This window comes from Myotis myotis, unplaced genomic scaffold, assembly GCF_014108235.1.
Source record: "Myotis myotis isolate mMyoMyo1 unplaced genomic scaffold, mMyoMyo1.p scaffold_m19_p_17, whole genome shotgun sequence".
Taxonomy (NCBI): Eukaryota; Metazoa; Chordata; class Mammalia; order Chiroptera; family Vespertilionidae; genus Myotis; species Myotis myotis.
In genome coordinates, this window is record NW_023416321.1 from 36206008 (window position 1) to 36223181 (window position 17174).

Sequence of the window (17174 nt, forward strand, 5' to 3'; positions counted from 1 at the left end):
GGGGGCAGATGTTTGCCTGCAGAAGCAATTCAAAGCCCACCAAATCCTTTTACCTTCCCCAAACCACCCCCCTAATTCATTTCAGAGACTTATAGACAACTAGAGGCCCAGTGCACAACATTCATGCACTTTTGGGGTCCCGTTAGCCAGGCCTGCACCCTTTAGCAGTCCGGGAGTCCTTGGGGCTGTCCAACTCCCGGCTTAGGCCCTCTCCTCGCCTCTCCCCCCCACCCCCCCTCCCCAGTGCACTGACCACCAGGGGGCAGCTCCTGGGTTGAGTGTCTGCCCCTTCGTGGTCAGTGTGCATCATAGTGACTGTTCTGGCGTTAGGTTGATTTGCATATTACCTTTTTATTATATAGGATTGGCTTCATGCAACAAAAGTCCCAGAACCTTTGAAGTGAGAATACCTGAGTTCATTTTTTATTTTTTTATTTATTTATTTTTTAAATATATTTTATTGATTTTTTACAGAGAGGAAGGGAGAGGGATAGAGAGTTAGAAACATCGATGAGAGAGAAACATCGATCAGCTGCCTCCTGCACATCTCCTTCTGGGGATGAGCCCGCAACCCAGGTACATGCCCCTGAATGGAATCGAACCCGGGACCTTTCAGTCCGCAGACCGACGCTCTATCCACTGAGCCAAACCGGTTTTGGCCTGAGTTCATTTTTTAAAATAAAACTACAAATCTCTGGAAGGTATGTCTTATCCCAATAGAAAAAACATACCTCATTCATCTACACAAATCACTTTATTTCCACTATTTCTTTCTAACTTAGTAAGTTTTAATGAAAGTTATTAAATATCTAGATATTTTGAAATAACATGAAATACTGAAACATTGATTGCTAGACAAGTTCACCTGCTTTTGGGTTTTTTTAATATGGAAGGTTTATAAAATGCGTTTGGAACTGTTGATATAATGACTTGTGTTTTGTTGAAGGTGTGTTTCTTGGAAGTGAGAGTGTGATTAAAATATGTTCATCAACGTCAATCTAAGGGATGCTGGTTGTTCACTTTTGTGCTTATCATTGGGGAAATTAAGGCTCCTAAGAGTTAAAAGTTCCAGTGAAGTTGGAAGGAATTATATAGTTGTGATAATGAAAGGCTTGAGGTAGGGAGAGTCTTATTTGAAGGAAAAGGACAAATGTAAGTTTCTGTAAGGAGAGTTATTTCTGAATGGGTAAGAAGGTTTGTGAAAGTTGAGAAAAGGTTTGTAAAAGGGGGTACAGGCTATAAAATTTTGTGAACGTTTTAACTTTATAGAAAAATTCTTGCATTTTTTCTGTACAAATTAGTAATTCAAATTATGTGTATGGTGTGTATGTGATGTGTTCATCTATGGGACATGTATGGTGAATTTTCAGCCTCCAGATGGCATTACTAGTATATAGTCTTTTATTGGCCTAAAAAGATTAAATACTTATGTAGTCTGGACAAAATATTTAATATTAAAACTGTTTCTAAGTGTGATTAATGTCTTTTAGAGATAGTACCATAAGTCTGTGTTTGCTTTACTTTGATATACAAAAAGTCCAGGTTGTAAGTTTTGTGTATGTATATTTGCAACCTTCACAAAGTTTCCATTTTAAGAGACTTTTGAAACCAGTAGTTTAAACCAGCGGTTCTCAACCTGTGGGTCGCGACCCCTTCGGCGGTTGAACGACCCTTTCACAGGGGTCGCCTAAGACCATCCTGCATATCAGATATTTACATTATGATTCATAACAGTAGCAACATTACAGTTATGAAGTAGCAACGAAAATAATTTTATGGTTGCATCACAACATGAGGAACTGTATTTAAAGGGCCAGAAGGTTGAGAACCACTGTTTTAAACAAAAGAATGACTTTGAGTTAATTCCAATGGGCCCTGGAATACTTCAAGGTTTTATTCTCTATCCTTATTGAAGGAATGTTTTTAAACTAAATTAGGCCTGTTTTATATGCTTGGAATTACATGGGAAGCTTAGCTAAATTAAAAAATAAAAGTGGCTGATCTATTTGTGTACATATGCTTTTATTACAAAGGATGTTCTAAAGATTTCAACCTGCTGTATGAGGGACCCACCAAGATTCAAAGAAAAGTTCAAATAGGAAGCTCTCAGGTGTAACCGTTCGCTTGTCAGTGACACCAGTCCAGCCAAGAGGGATGGTTCCCTGTGAGGGCGTCTGGCAGTGGGACTCCAGATATTTGTGGTGCAAACATTGGAAGTTTATGAATTATTTCCAATGCCCAATACAAGAAGCCATGGACAATGTTTTTAAAATCTTACATATTATTTGTTCTTCTATATTGAAATTATGTATTAAATCTAAATATACATGTACCTATATATATTTTATATTATTCTCTCTCATTTTACAGTAATTACTATTTTCCAAAAATTATTGTCTTAAAATGTTAAAGCTTACTAAACAAGCAAAGTTTTTTTGTCAGTTGCATTATAATCAAATCTATAACCATGCCACTTTGTTTGTCATTCATACACAGTTATTGTTTCACTCTACTGCATTTTCAAATATGTTACATCTTTAGAAAAATCCATGAAAAGAACTCTGACTTACTCTAAATTAAGGTTTCTAAGCAGGTCACATCTTTGAACTGAATGAAGAAGTATAGAACTCCAAGGAATAACTGAATATATGAAAATACTGGCAAATAATCAGGATAAACAACAAAATGGGTATGGGACTAAATGAAGTGAAGATGATGATTGTTGTTATGACTCTGTCTAAAATACTGCTGATATTTAAAATTTTTGTTTTCAAAATATAAGGAAAACTAGAAGCAGGCATTCCACATTACTATCCATGACTCACTAAGGTTATCGGGACTGATAAATTAGTGACATTCATTTCACATACTCCCAACAGACAAAGACTTCAAAGACCAAAACTTACAACCAGGAGATTTTTGTTTATTGAAACACATTCATTAAAGACTCTCTCCAACGTGTTAAAAAGGACCTTACCTTATCAGAGGCCTAACCACAGATGGACATCTGTCTCTGACACTGGCCTCCATCCACCATGGAGACTGAAGACTTTTCAAGGATGAGAAACCACTGGCCATGGGGGCTGACAGCTTTCCCAAGAAGTCAGCAAGGCCTGGATGCTGACAAATTACTGCTGCTCAAAACTTGTTCTTACATCACTTCATTGTTATGATTAAATGTACATCAAATGATTTTATATAGTTATTACCCTCCTTATGGTTTTGTAATGGAAACAATAACTATCTCCCCAGACCCTTCCCTTATTAAATATGAAAAGTTGAATTTGGATACCTGCTACTTTTTCCCACCTACCAGACAGTGACATTCTGATGATCAGTTATGACAACGAAAGAGTAGAGAGTCTTAATTCATCTGGCCAAACATAGCATGAGTACAAGGGACAATGGATGAAGAAGGAAAACATATAATTAGCTTAATAAACAATAATGATAATACATGGAAAGTGATTTTTGGTTGGTTGGGATGCTTAGTCCCCTCAGTCTAGCACTAGACATTTTTTTATTCCTAAACGGTGTTACTGCTTTAATGCTGTTGCTTTTGTTCCTGGTATGTAAATGTTATACTAGATGCAAAATACCAAAACTAAGACAAGCAGCAAGAGGACTCTGCACATGGTAGCTCAAAATTTAAAATTGATACAGAATATTTTTTAACAAGAACATAAAGGATCTCATGGCCTCCCATTCACCTGCCTTTTTATTTTGAATAAAAATTCCACCTTGAATGCCATTTAAGGTTATAGTCTTGCACCATCCCCAATGTCCATTGTTCAGCAAGACAAAACACTAACACGGATCATCAATGCATAATTTGTATTAATTTATGAACAAAAGGAATACGTATGGACGAAAAAAGGGGCCCCACGCTAACCTGACTAGCTCAGGAAGTCCTGCGTGGAGGCCTTGCAAACTCAGAGACTTTAAGTAACTACAAAGGATGGTCTGAAATTAAACACTAACTGAAAGGAGCTCACGGTGGGCAGTCATGTCCTAGTCTGGCATCTTCCCTGACAAAGGTCATCTTTACCTTAACGGAGCCTGTGTACGGCCTTTTTGCATCTATGATAACATAGCTTTGGATTATCAAAGGAATTTTCCTTATTTTGGACACCTCGTGCACAGGCACCCTTCTGTGCTCTGGGGGAGATCAGAGATCCCTTTGTTGTTATTGAGTCCATTGTTGACTTGAAACTATCCTACGTCCACCATTGTAAAAGAAGTATGTGCCTATCATTTTACCGTTTATCCAATCACAGAAGTTTCCCCACTTTGCTTTCTCCTCTCTCCCTAATCTATCGCCCATGGATTTCATGTGACACACATAAGTCTGCACTTTGCTTGTAACTTATAAAATAAGATGAAAAATTGTCATTCTCCAGAGCATTCTCTCAACCCATTGAGATTTTCTCGCCCGCAATTATTGACACTTTGGTTCAAAAAAACACACAATAATTTTTCACAGCTTTGAAAGTTTTTCACATTGATAAGAGAAAAGGTTCTTGGCAGGGAAAGTAGAATTGCAGGTGAGGAATAGGAAACACATTAGTATCTTAGGTCATTTTCTTAGCAGAGGACAGACAGCACATGCTTGTATTAACGGTGTCACCCGTGCGATTTCTGACAGAACATCCCAATGTAAGATGAGACACAGAGGCTTTCTCTGGGGTGGAGGGTCTGGACATTAGGACATGTGGTATGTTCAGGGTGGCACCGTTGTCACGGCAACAGAAGGTTATAAAATCCAGGTCCCACAGCAGTGAAGAGATGGATCGCCAGCCCTGATAACAGGTCCCCCTCTTGGTATGTTGTGCAGCCCAGGGAGACCCTAGCTCCTGACCTGGAGGAGATGGGGACACAGATTCCTTTGAAAACTGGGCACTAGGAGGGATCTCAGGGGAGTAGCAGGGAGCCTTCTGGAACCCAGGTCCCGTTGACTCCCTGGGGTTCTGGAGTTTGGGTCAACTGGGCGCCTACACTCACCCTGAGGTCATGCTGCATACTTGTGGATGTATCAGGTATCTGTGCCTCTTGCAGGGGTATAGAGTTGAGGACCCCATCTGTCGGCTCCGGTCCAGTCTCCTGTGCGGAGCTCTGTAAAGACAGTTCCCAGTCACCAGGGGGAAAACCTCAGAGCCCTGTTTTTGTAGGTTCTCTGACCCTGTGACCCTCCACTCCAGACATGCACACTGTGTGATCTGCTGAGATCTCCACTGGAGGAAAAGGTGTGACGGCCTGAGGGCTAGGATTCCCATTGGCACAGATAAGGGACCCCTCTGGAAGCCCATCTCCACCTGCCTGCCCTGCCCTGGGGTGTGATCACAGCAGGACCTCTAGGTTCTCCACTGCCCTGAAAACTGTTCCTCCCCCTCGGTTCTCCCTTCAGGTTCCTCTTCCCACCACATGAAGGGGAGGGATGTGCGCTGCACAGGGATGGCCCACAGAGGAGGCTGGCCTGGCATGAATGGGTCTGACCCAGGCCACCTTCTCTTACCTGAGGGGATCTTCTTGAAAATGGCCAGAGATGTCGGGCACGAGAGTTGAACCGTCTACAGAGTCTGGAACAACTCTCCCTGCAGGGTCTCCGGGAACCAGAGCCCCGATAACTGGGAACACAACAAGAGAACATGTTGAACAGTCAACTGTCTCTTGCCAAGTGAGTGGCAGTTGGGCAGTTGCTAGAAAGTGGGTGCCTGGTTACGGGGGTTCCAAGTTCTATTAGGAAGTGACCTCACTTCCTGGGATTGCCTCCCTGACTCCCCTCACCTAATAACAGCGATAGACAGTGCTGGGGGCTGCTGACTGCTCACCCACCTTCTCCATGGAACACCCACAGTGTACACAGTGACACCAGCACACCCTCTCCACAGCCCCTAGAAGGTCTGGCTATAGCCAGGGTCCCAGATTTGAGGAGACAGACCTGGACTCAGACTCAACCCCTCATTCTTACCTCTTCTTGATCCTGGATAAGTCATTGTGCCTGTCAGGGCCTATCTCTCTTCTGCCTGCACAATGGACTATTGCAGCAAGTGCTTCTTAGGGCTGTTCAGGCTCATGAAGGGTAGTTGCTATAAAGTAGGAGGAGGACAGTCACAAGGAAGAAGTTCCTCCAAACTCCTTTTTCTTCCTATTGTCACCTGAAAGGTGTCTGCTTTTCTCCCAATTCCACCCAAAGTCATTTGATTTAGTGTGTGTGTGTGTGTGTGTGTGTGTGTGTGTGTGTGTGCATGCAGAGGAGCTTGGGGGAAGCCAAACCTTGCTGGAGGCTTAGCCAAATGATCTCCCCTTAGGCAGACAGTACCAGGTCTTCTGGGCCCCAAGTACTGGGCTGTGCCCTTGGGACATTGAGAGGAAAGAGTGATTCTTACCCAGGAGAAGTCCTGGATCTCAGTTCACTGAGAAACAGAAGTAAAATCACCTGGAGTCCCATCACACAGAAACAATCACATGCAACATATTAGTATAATTGCTTCTAATATTTTTCTGTGCATGTAGAAATAGTGTCCCCTTCTTATATTCTTTTTTTTTTAGTTTCCTCTCCTGCTTATCTTTTTATTTTATTTTTATTGCTTAAAGTATTACAAAGGGTATTACATATGTGTCCTTTCCCCCCCCCCCTTGACAATCCCCTGGCCTCCCCTACCCCCCAGTGTCTTATGTCCATTGGTTATGCTTATATGCATGCATATAAGTCCTTCGGTTGATCTCTTACCCCCCTCCCACCTGCCCCCCAACCCTCCCTGGCCTTCCTGCTGCAGTTTGACAATCTGTTTGAGGCAGCTCTGCCTCTGTATCTATTATTGCTCATATGTTTATAATGGTCTTTATTATCCATGAATGAGTGAGATCATGTGATATTTTTCCTTCATTGACTGGCTTATTTCACTTATCATAATGCTCTCCAGTTCCATCCATGCCGTTGCAAATGGTAAGAGTTCCTTCTTTTTTACAGCAGCATAGTATTCCACCCTTCTTATGTTCTTTTCAACCGTTTCCTGACTTATTTTCTTATTTATTTTTAGATAAAATTAGAATAGTTTTGTTTTTCCAAAATCCTGCTATGATTTTCACTTTCAATAAGTTAAGTAAATTTTAGATTAATTTAGGAGAATATGTGCCTTTGCAATATTTTATCTTTCTATGTAGAAATTAGTAAGTTGATCCATTTATGATTAGATGGAAAAATGGAACATTGGAAGGCCCTGCACAATTCCTGTTAATGTCTTAATGCTTTAGATTATTTTGTTGATGTTTCACATTGTATTTTCACCTGATGATTTTATATATATCTCCCCTTAGGCAGACAGTACCAGGTCTTCTGGGCCCCACACTAGTATTTATTATAATAATGGGCAATATTTATTGAGTGCCACCAAATGCTAGTATTTATTATAATAATGGGCAATATTTATTGAGTGCCACCAAATGCCAGCTCTTTGTGTTAAGCATTTTATAACTTAATTTTCTCCTTGCAACTCATTTTTCACAGAAAAAAAGCAAGACTCAAAGAGCTCAGCTAACTTGCCTGAGGTTTCACAGCAGGTGGCAGTGCCATTCTTCTCACTAAATCTTTCCTTGTTGTTAATCCTCACCCAAGGATAGTTTTCCATTGATTTTTAGATAGAATGGAAGAGAAGGGGAGAGACAGAGAGAGAGAAACATCGATGTGAGAGAGACACATCAATTGGTTGCCTCCCACACTTACCTGAACTGAGGACAGGGACCTAACCTGCAAACTAGGTATGTGTCCTTCACCAGAATCAAACCCAAGACCCTTCAGTCTGCTGGCTCCCAGCTATTACAGGCTAACTGCTCCGTCTATTTCTCTCACTCTCTGGCTTCCCTAATTGAGAACATCCAGAATTTTTTCCTCATCACTAGTATAAAGAATCTTATTCAACTCACTTAAGAGGAGCCAAGATGGCGGCGGAATAGGCAGACACATCCCAGGGCTTGTCCCAGAGCAAATGGAGTGAGCAGCTGAAACTAATAACACCCACCCCGAATTGGCGAAGTACACTCATCTGGTGAGAGAGTTTGCAGCCGGGAAGGGCAGAGTTCCCCTGGAAAGCAGACACGTGAGCGATGCGCTCTTGTCCAGGGAGCATCAGCCCCGTGAGCAGCCTGCCTCGAGCCTAATAGCAGCAGCCTCATGTGTCCTGCCCCTGTCCAAGGAGCAGCAGCTGTGTGAGCGGCCCACTTCCCCGTCCGAGGAGCAACAACCACGCGAGCAGTCCGACCTGTCCGAGGAGCAGCAGCCGCACGAGCAGTCTTCCTACATCTGAGGAGCAGCAGCCCTGCACACACCCTGCACTAGTCCGAGGAGCAGCAGCTGCACAAGCATCTTGCCCTCGTCCAAGCAGCAGCAGCTGCAGGAGCAGCCTGCCCAATCCGAGGAACAGCAGCTGTGTGAGCAGCCCGGACCCATTCGAGGAGCAGCGGCAGCCCACCCCGGTCTGAGGAGCAGCAGCCACATGAGTAGACCTCCCACGTCCGAGGAGCTACAGCCCTGCGCAGCACGCACTGGTCCGAGGAGCAGAGCCACAACAGCCTGCACCTGTCCGATGAGCAGCAGCCAGGTGAGTGGCATGTCCCCGTCCGAGGAGGAGCAGCCATGCGTGCAGCTCACTCCCATCCAAAGAGCAGCAACCTCGCAAGCAGCCCACACCCATCTGACGAGCAGCAGACTTGCAATCAACCTTTCCAAGTCCTAGGAGCAGTAGCCCCACAAGCAGCCCACCACATCAGAGGAACAACAGCAGCGTGCAGCCAGCCCCCATCCAAGGATCAGCAGCCACGTGAGCAGTCCGCCCCAGTTCAAGGAGTAGCAGCTGCGTATGTAGCGCGCCCCATAAAAGGAACAGCAGCCTCATCATCAGCACACTCTCTGTCTGAGGAACAGCAATTGTGTGTGAAGCCTCCCCCCACCAGCCAGAGGAGCCACCACAGCTGTGAACAGCACCCACCACAGGAGCTGCTGCCAACTGAGGAGCAGCTGCTAACACAACTGCCTGAGGAGCAACCACAGCCCGAGGAGCCACTGCCACCCAAGGAGCAGCCCCTGAATGACATCTAGATATGTCGGTGAGATCAAACATGGGTAGACAAAGAAACCCCCAAAGGAAAGAAAAGAAGGACTAGCCAGAAAAGCAGCTAAGTAAAACAGAGGCATTCAGCATGACAGAAAAAGAATTCAGATTAGGGGTCCTAGAATGCATAAACCGGATGGAGGAAAAAATCAACAACTTATGCAAGAATCAAGAAGAAACGGATGAAAAAATCAACAACTTATATAAGAATCAAAAAGAAACGAATGAAAAAATCAATAAATTATGTAAGAACCAAGAAGAAATGAAGAGTAATATAGCTGCAATAAAAAACACCATTGAAAGTTTCAATAGTAGACTAGGAGAAGCGGAGGACCAAATTAGCAAATTAGAAGACAGGGAAGCAAAACACACCCAAACTGAACTGCAATTGGAGAAAAAAATTAAAAGACAGGAGGAGAGCCTAAGGGAGCTATGGGACAACATGAAACGAAACAACATATGAATAATAGGAGTGCCAGAACAACAGAAAGAGGAACAAGGGTTAGAAAACCTATTTGAAGAAATAATATCAGAAAACTTCCCCGAGGTGGGGAAGAAAAAAGTCACACAAGCACAGAGAGTCCCAAACAAGGTGAACCCGAAAAGACCCACACCAAGACACATCATAATTACCAGGGCAAATGTTCAGGACAAAGAGAGAATCTTAAAGGCTGCAAGAGAGAGACGGAAAGTTACATACAAGGGATCTCCCATTAGATTATCAAATGATTTCTCAACAGAAACACATCAGGCCAGAAAAGAATGGACGGAAATTTAGAAAGTTACTCAAAGCAAAGGACTGAATCCAAGAATACTCTATCCAGCAAGGCTATCATTCAAAATTGAAGGGGAAATAAGAAGCTTCACAGACAAAAAAAGGCTCAGGGAGTTTATCACCACCAAGCCAGCGATGCAAGAAATGCTAAAGGGACTGGTGTAAAAAGAAGAAATAAAAAGCTCAGAAAGAAAACAGCCACAAAAAATAGAAATGGCTACAAACAAGTACCTTTCAATAATAACTTTAAATGTAAATGGACTACATGCTCCAATCAAAAGACATCGAGTGGCTGAATGGATAAAAAACATGACCCATATATTTGCTGTCTACAAGAGACCCACCTCAGAATAAGGGACTCACACAGACCAAAAGTGAAGGGATGAAAAAATATCTTTCAGGCAAATGAAATGAAAAAAAAAAAAGCTGGGGTAGCAATACTTATATTGGACAAAATAGATCTCAAAGTGAAGGCCATAACAAGAGATAAGGGAGGCCGCTTCATAATACTAAAGGTATCAATACAACAAGAGGATATAACCCTGATAAACATATATGCATCCAATGCAGGAGCACCCAAATACATAAAAAAAACTCCTGGAAGATATCAAGGGAGATATCAACAACAATACAATCATAGTAGGGGACTTTAATACAGCACTGACATCACTGGATAAATCTTCTAGACCAGCCGTGGGCAAACTACGGCCCGCGGGCCAGATCCAGCCCATTTGAAATGAATAAAACTAAAAAAAAAAAAAACCGTACCCTTTTATGTAATGATGTTTACTTTGAATTTATATTAGTTCACACAAACACTCCATCCATGCTTTTGTTCTGGCCCTCCGGTCCAGTTTAAAAACCCATTGTGGCCCTCGAGTCAAAAAGCTTGCCCACCCCTGCTCTAGACAAAAAATTGGCAAAGAAAGAGCATTCCTAAATGACTCACTAGATCAGATGGACTTAATTGCAATCTTCAGAATATTTCACCCCAAAGACACAGAATATACGTTCTTCTCAAGTGCTCATGGCACATTTTCAAAAATAGACCACATATTGGGTCACAAACAAAGTCTCCCCAAATTCAAGAAGACTGAAATCATACCAAGCATCTTCTCAGACCAGAAGGCCATAATATTAGAAATAAACAACAATAAAAACAACCCAAAATACTCAAACACCTGGAAGCTGAATAACATGTTATTAAATATTGATTGGGTTACCAATGAGATCAAAGAAGAAATTAAAAACATCCTGGAAACTAATGACAATGAAAACACAACAATCCAAAACCTATGGGACACAATGAAAGCAGTCCTGAGAGAGAAGTTTATAGCTCTACAGGCCTATCTCAAAAAACAAGAAAAAATGGTAGTAAATCATCTAACTCTACATCTCAAAGAACTAGAGAGAGAGCAACAAGAAAAGCCCAGCGTGAGCAGGAGGAAGGAGATAATAAAGATTAGACCAGAAATAATTGACATAGAGACCAAAAAACAATACATAAAATCAATAAAACCAAGAGCTGGTTCTTTGAAAGGATAAACAAGATTGATGAAACTCTAGCCAGGCTCACCAAGAAGCAAATAGAGAGGACCCAAATAAACAAAATCAGAAATGATAGAGGCGAAATAACAACAGACCCCACAGAAATACAAATGATTGTTAAAAAATACTATGGACAACTCTACTCCAACAAACTAGACAACCTGGAGGAAATGGACATATTCCTAGAAAAATACAACATTCCAAAACTCAATCAGGAAGAATCTAAAAATCTCAATAGGCCAATAACTATGGAAGAAATTGAAGCAGTCATCAAAAAGCTTCCAGCAAACAAAAGCCCAGGACCGGATGGCTTCACAGGGGAGTTTTACCAAACATTCAAGGAAGAACTAAAACCTAGCCTCCTCAGACTACTACAAAAAATTCAAGAGGAAGGAACACTTCCAAGCTCATTCTATGAAGCCAGCATCACCCTAATACCAAAACCAGGTAAAGACAACACAATGAAAGAGAATTACAGGCCAATATCCCTCATGAACATAGATGCCAAAATCCTCAACAAAATCTTAGCAAATCGGATCCAGCAGTACATCAGAAAGATCATACACCATGACCAAGTAGAATTTATCCCAGAGATGCAAGGATGGTGAAATATCTGCAAATCAATAAACGTGATACATCACATAAACAAATTGAAAGAAAAAAAACACATAGTCATATCAATGATGCAGAAAAAACATTTGACAAAATCCAACATCCATTTTTAATAAAAACTCTCAGCAAGGTGGGAATAGAAGGATCATACCTCAACATAATAAAAAACATATATGACAAACCCACAGCCAACATCATACTCAATGGACAAAAACTAACACCATCTCCCCTAAGAACAGGAACAAGACAGGGATGCCCACTCTCACCACTCCTGTTCGACATAGTACTGGAAGTATTAGCCATTGCAATTAGACAAGAAGAAGAAATAAAAGGCATCAAAATTGGAAAAGAGGAAGTAAAACTGTCCTTATTCGCAGATGGCATGATATTATACATAAAAAAAACCTAAAGACTCCATCAAAAAACTATTAGACTTAATAAATGAATTTGTCAATGTAGCAGAATACAAAATTAACGCCAAGAAATCTATGGCATTTCTATACACCAATAGTGAACTTACAGAAAGAGAGACTAAAAAAGCAATCCCATTTACCATCACACCAAAAAAATTAAGCTACCTAGGAATAAACTTAACTAAGGAGGTAAAAGACCTCTACTCAGAAAACTACAGGACGTTGAAAAAAGAGATAGAGGAAGACATAAACAGATGGAAGAACATACCATGTTCATGGATTGGTAGGATCAACATCATTAAAATGTCCATACTACCCAAAGCAATCTATAAATTCAACGCACTCCCCATTTAATTACCAACAGCATGTTTCACAGACCTAGAACGAACTCTCCAAAAATTCATCTGGAATTAAAAAAAAGACCCCAAATAGCTGCAGCAATCCTGAGAAAGAAGAACAAAGTAGGTGGAATCTCAATACCAGATATCAAGCTTTATTACAAAGCCACTGTTCTCAAAACTGCCTGGTACTGGCACAAGAACAGACATATAGATCAATGGAATAGAATAAAAAACCCAGAAATCGACCCGAACCAACATGCTCAATTAATATTTGACAAAGGAGGCAAAAACATACAATGGAGTCAAGACAGTCTCTTTAATAAATGGCGTTGGGAAAATTGGACAGATACATACAAAAAAAATGAAACTAGACCACCAACTTACACCATACACAAAAATAAATTCAAAATGGATAAAGGACTTAAATGTAAGATGGGAAACCATAAAAATACTAGAGGAATCCAAACGCAACAAAATCTCACACATATGCTGAAGCAATTTCTTCACTGATACAGCTCCTAGGGCATGGAAACTAAAGAGAAAATAAACAAATGGGACTACATCAAAATAAAAAGCTTCTGTACAGCAAAAGAAACCATCAACAAAACAACAAGAAAGCCCACTGCATGGGAGAACATATTTGCCAATGTTATCACTGATAAGGGTTTAATCTCCAACATTTATAGGAAACTCATACAACTTAACAAAAGGAAGATAAACAATCCAATCAAAAAATGGGCAAAGGACCTAAAGAGACACTTTTCAAAAGAGGACATACAGAAGGCCAAGAGACATATGAAAACATGCTCAAAGTCACTAATCATCCAAGAGATGCAAATCAAAACAACAATGAGGTACCATCTCACACCTGTAAGAATGGCTATCATCAATAAATCAACAAACGACAAGTGCTAGAGAGGATGTGGAGAAAAAGGAACACTCGTGCACTGCTGGTGGGAATGCAGACTGGTGCAGCCACTGTGGAGAACAGTATGGAGTTTCCTCAAAAAGTTAAAAATGGAACTCCCATTTGACCCAGTGATCCCACTTCTAGTAATATATCCCAAGAAAACAGAAACACCAGTCAGAAAGGATATATGCACCCCTATGTTCATAGCAGCACAATTCACCATAGCTAAGATCTGGAAACAGCCTAAGTGCCCATCAGCAGATGAATGGATTAGAAAACTGCGGTACATATACATGATGGAATACTATGCTGCTGTAAAAAAAAAAAAAAAAAAAAAAAAAGAAGGAACTCTTACCATTTGCAACAGCATGGATGGAACTGGAGAGCATTATGCTAAGTGAAATAAGCCAGTCACTGAAAGAAAAATACCACATGATCTCACTCATTTATGGATAATTAAGACCATTATAAACTGATGAACAAAAATAGATACAGAAGCAGAGCGACATCAAACAGACTGTCAAACTACAGTGGGAAGGCCGGGGAGGGTTGGTGGGTGGGTAAGAGATCAACCGAAGGATTTGTATGCATGCATATAAGCATAACCAATGGACACAAGACACTGGGGGGTATGGGAGGCCAGGGGGAGGTCAAGGGGAGAAAAAAAAAGGAGACATATCTAATACTCTTTGTATTACTTTAAGCAATAAAACAATTTTTAAAAAAGAATATAGATCATTTGAACCACATAATTAAAAGATTGATCTAACAGAGAAATATGTAGCCCTGCCCCAAAAAGTATGGAATGTAAATTTTTTAAATTTTTTTTTATTGATTTCAGAGTGGAAGGAAGAGGGAGAGAGAGATAGGAACATTAAAGATAAGGGAGAATAATTGATCAGCTGCTTCCTCCATGTTCCCTACAGGGGATCGAGCCCACAACTGGGCCATGTGCCCTGACTGGAAATTGAACTGTTACCTCCTGGTTCATAGGTCAACACTTATCCACTGAGCCACACCAGCTGATCTGGAATATAAATTTTTTCAGGCACATAAAGCACATTATAAAAATTGACTTTGAGAAAATAAATAAATAAAATAAAAATAACGTTTAAAAAATTGACTTTGCACCAGGTCACAAAGGTAGTATTGACAAATTGGAAATAATCCATTTCACGGACAATAGGGAGATTAAGGCCTGGGGTGAGGCGGGAACCAGATAGAGGGGGAAAATGAAGGGAAAAAGAGGGACGTCTATAATACTGTCAACAATAAAGGCTTAAAAAATATATATCTACAGATGATCTCCCTAACTTCAGGGGAAAATCCCTACCTGGGGAAACAACCTTTCTCAGAGAGGTGACCTTGGTGAAAATACATAGTGCCAAGAAGGTGAGCAAACATATTAAGAACAGTATGCCATAGGTTAACGCCAGAGTTTGCTGCCTTGAACAACTACTTCAAAAGTGAAACTAAAAGACGGAAGGGACATCACCCAGAACCACAGGAACGCTGGCTGAGTGGAAGTCCTACAACTAGGAGGAAAGAGAAACGCATACGGACACTCAGAGGAGGCGCAGTGCTGAAGTCAAATTCTGAGGTGCGGAGTGCACGAGCGGGCTGGCGGCGGAGGGCACGGTTGGCGTTTTCAATCGGGAGGGAGCCGCAGACTCTGAGCTCCAGATACAGGCGAGTCTTTAGGGACCCAGACTCAAACGGGAGAAGCGGGACTGTCTGGCTTTGGTCAGAGCAAGTGCAGCTTTCTCTCGGAGCTTTGCAGTGGGTGCTGGGACTCAGAGAGGCAGAGCCCCTGGGGACAGGACTGAGAGCCGCCATAGCTGCTCTCTCCGGCCCACCCTGTTGATCCTGTGCCACCCGCCCCGCCCAAGCCCTGCACAGAGGCATTTGCCGGATAGCCTCAGGCAAAGGCTAGATTAGCACCTCCCTAGAGGACAGAAGTTCTCTCACTGCAGACACAGCTGATTCTCATAGCCACTTGGCCTGGAGGTCAAACCCTCCCTGGTATTAGCTACAACAAGGTTTAACTATAAGACTGCGAACAAAGACCACTAGGGGGTGCACCAAGGAAGCATAACAAAATGCGGAGACAAAGAAACAGGACAAAATTGTCAATGGAAGATATAGAGTTCAGAACCACACTTTTAAGGTCTCTCAAGAACTGTTTAGAAGCCGCCGATAAACTTAATGAGATCTACAAGAAAACTAATGAGACCCTCGATGTTATATTGGGGAACCAACTAGAAATTAAGCATACACGGACTGAAATAACGAATATTATACAGACTCCCGACAGCAGACCAGAGGAGCGCAAGAATCAAGTCAATGATTTGAAATGCGAGGAAGCAAAAAACACCCAACCGGAAAAGCAAAATGAGAAAAGAATCCAAAAATTCGAGGATAGTGTAAGGAGCCTCTGGGACAGCTTCAAGCGTACCAACATCAGAATTATAGGGGTGCCAGAAGATGAGAGAGAGCAAGATATTGAAAACCTATTTGAAGAAATAATGACAGAAAACTTACCCCACCTGGTGAAAGAAATGGACTTACAGGTCCAAGAAGCGCGGAGAACCCCAAACAAAAGGAATCCAAAGAGGACCACACCAAGACACATCATAATTAAAATGCCAAGAGCAAAAGATAAAGAGAGAATCTTAAAAACAGCAAGAGAAAGAAACTCAGTTACCTACAAGGGAATACCCATACGACTGTCAGCTGATTTCTCAACAGAAACTTTGCAGGCCAGAAGGGAGTGGCAAGAAGTATTCAAAGTGATGAATACCAAGAACCTACAACCAAGATTACTTTATCCAGCAAAGCTATCATTCAGAATTGAAGGTCAGATAAAGAGCTTCACAGATAAGGAAAAGCTAAAGGAGTTCATCACCACCAAACCAGGATTATATGAAATGCTGAAAGGTATCCTTTAAGAAGAGGAAGAGGAAGAAAAAGGTAAAGATACAAATTATGAACAACAAACATGCATCTATCAACAAGTGAATCTAAGAATCAAGTGAATAAATAATCTGATGAACAGAATGAACTGTTGATTATAATAGAATCAGGGACATAGAAAGGGAATGGACTGACTATTCTTGGGGGGGAAAGGGGTGTGGGAGGTGGGGGAAGAGACTGGACAAAAATCGTGCACCTATGGATGAGGACAGTGGGTGGGGAGTGAGGGCGGAGGGTGGGGCGGGAACTGGGAGGAGGGGAGTTATGGGGGGGAAAAGAGGAACAAATGTAATAATCTGAACAATAAAGATTTAATTAAAAAAAAAATATATATATATATATCTACAGATGATCATATTAAGAAACAAACTTCTCGCCAGAACCGGTTTGGCTCAGTGGATAGAGTGTCGGCCTGAGGACTCAAGGGTCCCGGGTTCGATTCCAGTCAAGGGCATGTACCTTGGTTGCGGGCACATCCCCAGTAGGGGGTGTGCA